Source organism: Piliocolobus tephrosceles, chromosome 10, assembly GCF_002776525.5.
Source record: "Piliocolobus tephrosceles isolate RC106 chromosome 10, ASM277652v3, whole genome shotgun sequence".
In the NCBI taxonomy this organism is placed as follows: Eukaryota; Metazoa; Chordata; class Mammalia; order Primates; family Cercopithecidae; genus Piliocolobus; species Piliocolobus tephrosceles.
Genome location: NC_045443.1, coordinates 110,215,413 through 110,225,448, shown reverse-complemented (window position 1 = coordinate 110,225,448; position 10,036 = coordinate 110,215,413). Strand labels below are relative to the sequence as shown.

Here is a 10,036-nt window from a genome sequence, read left to right as displayed (position 1 = left end):
CAGGTTTTCAACTGTGAACTCTCCCTTAGTGAATATCACCATATCACCATGTGAGAAATCATCAAAGAAAACTTGACTGAAACTGACTGTAATCAACTTGATTGGATTGAAGGATGCAAAGTATTGTTCCTGGGTGTGTCTGTGAGGGTGTTGCCAATGGAGATAAACATCTGTGTCAGTGAACTAGGAGAGGCCGACCCACCCTCAAACTGGGTGAGCACCATCTAATCAGCTGTCTGTGGTTAGGATAAAAGCAGGCAGAGGAACTTGGAAGGACTACACTGGCTGAGTCTTCCGGCCTCCATCTTTCTCCCGTGCTGGATGCTTCCTGCCTTTGAACATCGGACTCCAAATTCTTCAGCTTTTGGACTCTTGAACCTAAACTAGTGGTTTGCCAGGGGCTCTCGGGCCTTTGATCGCTGACTGAAGGCTGCTCTGTGGGCTTCCCTACTTTTGAGGTTTTGGGACTCAGACTGGCTTTCTTGCTCCTCAGCTTGCAGACAGCCTATTGTGGCACTTCACCTTGTGACAGTGTGAGTCAATACTCCTCAATAAACTCCCTTTATATATACATCTATCCTATTAATCCTGTCCCTCTAGAGAACCCAGACACACCGTCCCTCTGCACACGTGCATACCTCAAAGCCTCAAACAAACAATAATTGGCCTCCCAGGCATCCTCAGTTTTGTTCTTTCCTTCCTGGGAGAGCCACTTCACATAAGGTGGAAGTAAATAATTTAAAGTTCCATCCTTAATAACAACTGCAGGAACTCTTGCTGCACTGTGAGACAACCAAGTGTGCCCCCATGGAGTAATTCCGTCCCTAGACTTCTGAGCCATCAGGCCCAGGAAGACACCTGAGGTGACCTGCCCCTCCGGAGCTGACCCTTGTGTTTGGACCACGCCCCCAGCCTGACACAGTTAATTGGATCAGAAGTAGACCATGTGACCCTGGTTGGACTAATCAGATTCCTTGTCCTAGATTGAGGCGGGAGGTGTTAGTTCAGGCTCAAATATCTGAAAACCCAGCAACTTCCTGGGCCCTGGAGCATAGACAGGGGTGTCAGAGTGAGAGGCATGATGTTGCCGGGAGTGTAGATATGAACAGAAACATCTGGTTCCCTTGTTCCTGCTCTTGGGTTCCCTGTGGTGTCCAGATATTCTTAACTCTGTTCTCCTTTTTTGTTTAACCTTCAATAAATCCATTCCCGAACAGACCCCAAAATACAAAGTCTCAGATATTTACACGTGAAAGATCCAACAGGGCCTGATAGTTTTTGTGACGCTGAGGACTTCCTTGAACCTTGGTTTCCCCATTTTCTGCAGCCATAATCACTTCTGAGTCCCCTCCCACCAACCTAGGGTTAATCAGAGAATCTTAAGAGTCTCAGAGTCCATAAAGACTCTATAATTTAGCCTTTTAATTTTTTTTTTTTTTTAAGACAGGGTCTCACTCTGTCACCCAGGGTGGAGTGCAATGGCACAATATTGGTTCACTGCAACCTCCACCTCCTAGGCTCAAGCAATTCTCCTGACTTGGCTTCACAAGTAGTTGGGACTGCAGGCATCCGCCACAACCACCTGGCTAATTTTTGTATTTTTAGTAAAGACGGGGTTTCACCATGTTGGTCAGGCTGATCTTGAACTCCTGACCTCAAGTGATCCGCCCGCCTCAGCCTCCCAAACTGCTGGGATTACAGGCATTAGCCACCGCGCATGGCCAGCCCTTTAATTTTGTAGATTACAAACTGAGGCATAGATATGGAATGTAGTTTGCTCAAGACCACACAGCAATTGAATAGTAAGGCTAGAAGAGGAACCCAAGTATTCTGGCTTTTAATGCAGAAATGCTGCTAGACATTAGGGAAATGCAAAGGATGGTTCCTTCTTCCTTCCATCCCTTTATCAATCTCCTCCTTTTCTTCTATTTTCTTTTTTTTAATTATAGATGTTTCTAGGAGAGGGAATATGAGGGCAAGGGGAGGAATATAGTACTTCAGAGGTCAAACTCTTGGATAAAGAGAAACTTGGTGCAAATCCTATTCCTTATCTGATCTTGAGAAAAGAACTCAACTTTTCTGTGCCTCAGTTTCCTCATCTGCAAAATGTTGAAAATATTGACTTCAGAGGGGCTGTTGTGAGGATGGAATGAGACAGTGAACAATGCCTGGCACTATTGAATAAACTCTTAAAACAGTAGCTGTTATTGTTGTTGATAATAATGTCATTATTAGCCATGCAGACAAAAGAACTCAATGAAAATTAGGTCATACCTAAAAGAAGTGAGGCTGTAGGCAAGTGAGGACTTAATAAAGCATGAAAGTCAGAGTTACCTCCCAGCCACTGTCCTCCCTCTGACATACAGTCAATTCAGTATGGGAGGCAAAGTAAGTTTTAATTCCAGGGAAAATTCACGAAGCCACCCACCCAGCAAGTTTCTGGGGAATTTGTCCATGTTTGCCAGGAAACACAAATAGAACCATTGAAAGAGCCATAAACTCAAGGAAAATAAAAAGATGGAGAAATGTTCATGAACAAAGATATGAATCACAAATAGCCATAAGAGAAAAGCTGGCATCAACCAAAATGTCTGCCAACCGGAGAGTAGTTATGTAAATCCAGACATCACTGCTCAATGAAATATTACACACACATTAAAAACGTTGTTCATGGCCAGGCTCTCACCTGTAATCCCAGCACTTTGGGAGGCCAAGGCAGGTGGATCATTTCAGCCCAGCATTTCAAGACCAGCCTGGGTGACACAGTGAAACTCTATCTCTACAAAAAATACCACAAAAAAAAAAAAAAAAAAAAAAAGCTAGCTGGATATGGTGCACGCCTGTAGTCCCAGCTAGTTGGGAGACTGAGGTAGAAGGATTGCTTAAGTCCAGGAGGTCAAGGCTGCAGTGAGCTATGATCACGACACTGAATTTTAGCCTGGGCAACAGAGGGAGACCCTGTCTCAAAAAACAAACAAAAAGTTGTAATGGCCAGGCATGGTGGCTCATGCCTGTAATCCCAACACTTTGGCAGGCCGACGTGGGAGAATTGCTCAAGCCCAGGAGTTGGAGGCTGCAGTGAGCTACAATTGTACCACTGCACTCCAGCCTGGGTAGCAGAGTGAGACCCTATCTCTAAAAAATCATCATCGTCATAATGTTCATGAAGACAGGCAAGACACAGAGACATGCTTAGGAGGAAATTTAAAAAGGACACAAAACTATTGTGCACAATATGAACAATCATGATTTGTGAAATTATGTATGAAAAAAAGACAAAGAAAATTGCCCCAAAATGTTCACACTGGTTCTTTGGATGATGGAATTGTGGATAGTGTTCACTTACCCTTTTTTGATTTTTTTTCCAAATTGTTTCATGAGTTTGCCCTCTTCATAACAAGAAAAAAATACATATTAAAATTTAAACATTTGTTGGTAGGTGTATGAAGGAATCTTAGATCTGGGAAATACATTAGAGGTCATCTGGTCCAAAACGTCTTATTCAACAGAAAAAGAAACTAAGCCCAGAGAAGCTGAATAACTTTCACAAGGTCACATAGCTGGTGAGCAGCAAAAGTGGGACTGAACCCAGGTGTCTTCAGTGTCAGTTCAGCTTTGGTTCAAGCACAACAGATTACTAACCCAGGCATAGTATAGAGGGAAGGAAAACCAAACAGAAAGGGACATGGAAAAGAAAGAGGGAAAGACGGAAGGAAGGGAGAGCAGGAGGGAGAGAAGGAAAATCCTAAAACACTTCCCAAGCTACCTACTTCTTTTCTCCCCAAATATTTTGAGTCATTTGTGGACCTGCTCATTTCCATAAAGGCTGAATAATCTTAATGTTGTCAAGATTTGTAATATGGTTTGGCTGTGTCCCCACCCAAATCTTAAATTATAGCTCCCGTAATTCCCACGTCATGAGAGGGACCCAGTGGGAGGTAATTGAATCATGGGGGCAGGTCTTTCCCATGCTTTTCTCATGATGGTGAATAAGCCTCACGAGATCTGATGGTTTTATAAAGGGGAGTTCGCTTGCACAAGCTCTCTCTCTGGCCTGCCACCATGTAAGACGTCCCTTGCTCTTCCACCATGATTGTGAGGCCTCCCCAGTCATGCAGAACTGTGAGTCAATTAAACCTCTTTCCTTTATAAATTACCCAGTCTCAGGTACGTCTTTATTAGCTGCATGAGAACAGACTAATACAACTCTACCAAACATTCTTCCTCACTAATATTCCCCCAAGGTAAGAAAACTTGCAGGAAGTAACCAAGGAACAATTTTTGCCTTCTAATTTAATTACCACAGTGCTTGTCTATTAGAGCACTCACCAAGAACTTGGATTTAAATGTTCCCTGCAAAGCCAGTGTGGAATGCAGTGGACTCGGTATCAAGAAAAGTTAATTTTGAATGTCAGTGTAATTCCTACAGGAAAACACTCTTCTATAATTTACCTTCCCAATCCATTAGTGCTTTGACAATGTAGGGATTTGATATTTTAGTCACATCTCGCAAACTAATCTGCACAAATTGGTTCATAAAAAGACTATCTTGACTAAACTACATTAAAGTGCAAACCAGCTAACTTCCCCACCTTGCCCCCGCCCTCAAATACTGTATACAAAAGACAAGACAAAAGTGCTAAGTCCTTGGTTAAAAATGGCCTCACCTGGAAAGAACGCTTTCATAGTCATGCCCTATTAAGAAGGGTGTGGGAGATGGGAAAGACAGGGGGTGGGGAGATGTAGAAAGACAGAGATAAAGAGAAAGAGAGCATTTTATGTTAAATCCAGAGAGATGTGGAGAGAGAGGGAGAGAACAGAGACAAAATGATTGAGACAGAGACAAAGAGGCAAAGAGATAAAAACGGTTAATGAGAGACAGGAAGACAAAGAAACTGACAGAGAGAGAAAGATAGAGATAGAAATAGACACTGTATCTGTTTTTGCTCCTCTCTCTATAGCACCAGGACAGCCCTTAGCCTATAGTTGAGGCTTCTTGTATATGTGTTTACTTAATCAGCTAATTAATGAGTCAGTGAGACAGTGAATGAAATAGCTGGAAATATGTCAAAATCGAGTTTAGAAATATGAAGATGGGGGAATGTCATAAGAAACAACTTGGCCAGTTATGATGGTGCACGCCTATGATCCCAGCTACTCAGGAGGCTGAGGCAGGAGGATGGCTTGAGCCCGAGAGGTTAAGGCTGCAGTGAGCCATGATCACACCACTGCACTAGAGCCTGGGTGACAGAGTGAAACCATGTCTCCAAAAAAATTAAAAAGAAGAAATAAAAGAAACAGGTAAGGGAGTTGGCAGTAGTTGTCTCTAGGGATGGACTAGGAACAGAGGAACAGAAACTAAGATTTTATTATAAATATGTCATAATCTGACTTTTAAACTATGTACTTGTATGACTTTGATGCAATACAGCTAATCTTTTAAACAAGATCATAAAAATTAAACGTAATGGCTTTACCAGAATTTTTTTTAATACAAGAGGAAAGATGAAAAGGACCAAGAGGAGTTTTCCAAATGGTGAGAATTTGGGAAGAGAAGGTGAGGGTGGAGGCATTCTGGAGGGCAGTTCATGAAGTTCAAATGATACGGGTGCCCACAGTTTAATTCTGCGAAAAGTAATCCCTGGGATACTTTCTTCTGAAATGTCTGTCTGAGCCGTGCTTTGGGTGAAGCCAGCTCTGCAGCTATGGTCACTATGGGATTCAGAATCGGTGCTCAAGCCAAAAGCAACCAATCAGGGCATGAGGGGGAGACCACAGATGAAACTCTACCCAGTGGAAGTACAACCTATTTGACAGTGGTAAACCCAGCCAATCAGATCCTCTCTTGGAAAGTATAAATACCAGGGCAGGCATTCCTTCTGCCCTTGAGACACCATGGGATTGGGGGAGACAGTCTATGAATGTCTTGAAATTGTATACAAAAAAAGTATGTGCTGTAGTTTCCCAGGCACGACAGATAGCTTTAATCAGATTTTCAGAGGAATCTATGATTAAGAAAGAGGAAGAACTAGTAAAATAATAAAATGTTTTAACATTTTTTAATTGGAGGACTTCATGTAAAAAAATCTAGATTTCCAATTTCCCAAAACATACAGTAACACTGAACCTGTCATTTTTCATGGTAATGATTGCCCAGAACTGAGTTGCTGCTGCTCCTATAGATGGAGCATGTGTTCCCAACTCACTAGATTCCCACCACTCTTGTGTTTTCTGGCTCTGCCTGCTTCAGTTGTCAACATTTCATGCTCGGACCCTGTAAGCCGTTGACTTTGCAATTCCCAGCTGTCAGAAAGTGGCTAGTTCAGACTAAAATGTAAGTGGTTGCTATGTTCACATTTTTGCAACAGGAGCTTATTGAATCCATCAATCCCTAATGAAGTTCATAGGGCACGTCATTGAGTCCTTCTCAGGTCATGTTTTGGTTCAGGTAGAACCAAAATGACAAAAATCTAGTTCCGGCCATTCTACCTCCTAAAGATTTACAATCCTCTGTAGATCTTCCCAGATTTCTCTCCATTCTGTTTTTGTTGTTTTGTTTTGGGTTGGTTTCTTAGGAAGTTTTTTGTTTTGTTTTGTTGCTTTTTGAAGACTCATTATTAGTTGCTGGAATTACAGGTTTGCCCCTCAAAAGATTCTGGCCCCCTAGTAAAAGGTGAAGTCAGTAGCACCCTTTGATTGACTCATACTCTTGAAAGCTTGTTTTCTTCCCTGGCTCTGAGGTAACAGTCACAAACAGCCACTATTGCTGGGGTCATGCTGCGAGAAACCCTGTTACCTTTGCATAATAAAAAGCTGCACTGTTTGAAACTGTCTCATGCTGGGCCCATTTTCCTAGCTGCTTGACACCCACAAAGGGACAAAATGACTTTGAATTCAGGGGTGGCAGCGAGGAAAACAAAGGGGTCCTATGTCAGAGTTTGTGCTGCTCTTTATCCTACAAGCTTGAGAACAGTGACTTCCATCATAACTCAGAGGGGAAGAGAGATTTCTTGCCTGAGGCGGGTGTCTAAGAGACTGAATCTCTACTTTACTTGAGTTCATTACATTTGATTCAGTACTTCCTGAATATCATTATGTGAAATACAGTATGTGTGACATGTGGGAATACGAGAATGAGGAAAACAGAGCTGTGGCTCCCAAAAAACTTGAAGACTAGGCCAGGCACGGTGGCTCACACCTGTAAATTTAGCACTTTGGGAGGTCGAGGTGAGAGGATTGCTTAAGCCCAGGAGTTCAAGACCAACCTGGCCAACAAAGTGAGGCCCCATCTCTACAAAAAAAAAAAGAAATCAAAAAATTAGCTGGGCATGATGGTGTCAGAGGCATTTGAACCAGAGCAACTTCATCTTGAATAGGGGCTGGGCAAAATAAGGCTGAGACCTACTGAGCTGCATTCCCAGGAGGTTAGGCGTTCTAAGTCACAGGATGAGATAGGAGGTCAGCACAAGATACAGGGCACAAAGATTTTGCTGATGAAACAGCATACGGTAAAGAAGCCGGTCAAAACCCACCAAAACCAAGATGGCAACCAAAGTGACCTCCGATCATCCTCACTGCTCATTATATGCTAATTACAATGCATTAGCATGCTAAGAGACACACTCACCAGCAGCATGACAGTGACAAATGCCATGGCAACATCAGGAAGTTACCTTACCTGGTCTAAAAAGGGGAGGAACCCTCAGTTCTAGAAATTGCCTACAGCTTTCCTAGAAAATTCATGAATAATCTGCCCCTTGTTTACCATAGAATCAAGAAGTAACAGTAAGTATAAGCAGCTGAGCAGCCCATGCTGCCGCTCTGCCCATGGAGTAGCCATCTTTATTCCTTTGTTTTCTTAAAAAACTTGCTTTCACTTTACTCTGTGGACTCGCCTCCAATTTTTTTTTGCATGAGATCCAAGGACTGTCTCTTGGGATCTGGATAGGAATCCCTTTCTGGTAACAGTGGCACGTGTCTGTGTTACTAGCTTCCCAGGAGGCTGAGGCAGAAGGATAGCTTGAGCCCAGGAGGTCAAGGCTGCAATGAGCCATTTTCATGCCACTGCACTCCAGCCTGGGGAACAAAGAGAGAGACTGTATAAAAAAAAAAAAAAAAATTCTATTGAAAAAAATACAGTAAGTTAAAAAAAAAAAAAAAAAGTTTTACAAGAGGGAATAGCTCAGGGCCCCAGGGCCCTGACAAGAGTAAGACCAGTGTGAACACTGTCATTTTTTTGTATAGCCACACCTTCCAAAATAAACTTCGTCCCTTCACCAAAATTCTTCCCTGCACTAAATTATGTGGGACCAGATCTGAGCTTCAGGGGTGTGAAAATAAGAACTCAGGTCTGGCTGCAGTGACTCATGCCTGTAATCCCAGCACTTTGGGAGGCCAAGGCAGGCAGATAACCCGAGGTCAGGAGTTTGAGACCAGCCTGGCCATCATGGCAAAACCCTGTCTCTACTAAAAATACAAAAATTAAGGCCGGGTGAGGTGGCTCACGCTTGTAATCCCAGCACTTTGGGAGGCCAAGGCGGGTGGATCACCTGAGGTCAGGAGTTTGAGACCAGCCTGGCCAACATGGTGAAACCCCATCTCTACTAAAATATACACAAATTAGCCAGGCGTGGTGGTGCATGCCTGTAGTCCCAGCTACTCAGGAGGCTGAGACAAGAAATTGGACGGTCTGGCCACACAGAGTCTGCGATTCTGCCTGACAGCCGTTAAATCTCCCTGGTGGGGCTCCTGGTGACCCCCACAGTTCATCTGCTCAGCACAGCACCGTGGTTAAGAGCCAGGACTCTGGAGCCACCTGCCTGGAGTCCCACCCTGACTTGCCACTTGCTACTCATGTGATCTTGGGTAAGCAACTTTCACCTTGCCTACCTGTTTCCCTATCTGTAAAATGACCGTCATCACAAGTAGCAAGTTCAGGGGGCTGGTGAGGATTCAATGAATGAATAACTATAGACAGCGCCTGGTGCATAGTTGAAATCAGGTAAGAGTTGGACCCATTGTGCATCTGCCTGGCCCTGTGTGCATCTGAGTTTGCAACCCCTGGTTTAGGAGGTGAAATAAAAAGGATATATTGTCGGGATGGGGTTTGGGTAGGGGCGGAGATGCCCTCTGATTAACTACAGAAACCTTGATCCAGGGAACGCGCTATGACCTGGAGTGGGAGTGAGGATGCGGGTAAAAATCAGACACACCGTGACTCTAGTGCCCAGATTTCAGCACTTTCTGAGTTTCCCGTCTTCCTATCCCTTCGAAAGATCCTTGACCAAAGCCCAATGCGGGGTCCCAGCCGGCTCCAGGAGATGCACACATCCAGCCTGGGTAAAGGCGCACATCCGACACCCCGTGGCTACTGGAGAGGAGCTACCTTGCCGCAGCCACCCCGTGACCACCTGTTTCCCTCTCGGAGACTCGCAGGAGCAGCCACGTTGGGGGCCCCTGCCAGGACCCGCCCCTCAAAATCTCAAAGGATAGCGCGGGTCCCGCGCCGTCTCCCCGCCCCCAAGTCCCTCGTCGCCCCACCCCCGGTTCTAGCGCATCCTCCCGCTCCAGCAGCCCCATTCTGGGAGGCAGCGTCCCGCGTTCCCGCCGCGCCCCCACGGGACCCCCCACGGTCCCCTAAGCCAGCGCGTGCTGCAGCTCGGGAGGGCAGGACCTGGTGGCCCTCGGCCCCCGCTCGCCTTACCCGCCTGCAGCGTTGGTGGGCCCGTCCCTCCACTGCCTCCAGCGGTGTCGCCTCTTCCACCGCTGCCACCACCGCGGCAAAGCCACCAGCGCGTGACCCTCGAGCACCAACACCACCCCACACCCGGCTCTGCCCTTAAATGTGAGAACAACCGACGATCCTCATTCCCCCACTAGAGGGAAGCTCAGAAAGGGTTAAAAAGCCAAGATCAAGGGTTAGGAACACCACTGCCGCCTTCCTCCACCACCCCTCTACCTTTTCCATCGCCCCTCTCCCGTCTCTTCCTCCCTCTCCCTCCTCCACCTTCACCACCACTCCCTCCTCCACCTTCAT

At 45.3% G+C, this 10,036-nt stretch overlaps 1 protein-coding gene across 1 annotated transcript in view; it reads right to left on the bottom strand.

Annotated features, from left to right (window-relative positions):
• RPH3A (rabphilin 3A) overlaps positions 1 to 9,926 on the bottom strand; it is a 331,956-nt gene extending 322,030 nt beyond the window's left edge. The window contains exon 1 of the mRNA XM_023203847.1: positions 9,704 to 9,926. The gene's annotated coding sequence lies outside the window, so the exon portion shown is untranslated. The remainder of the gene's footprint in view (positions 1 to 9,703) is intronic.
• Positions 9,927 to 10,036: the final 110 nt, after the last annotated feature.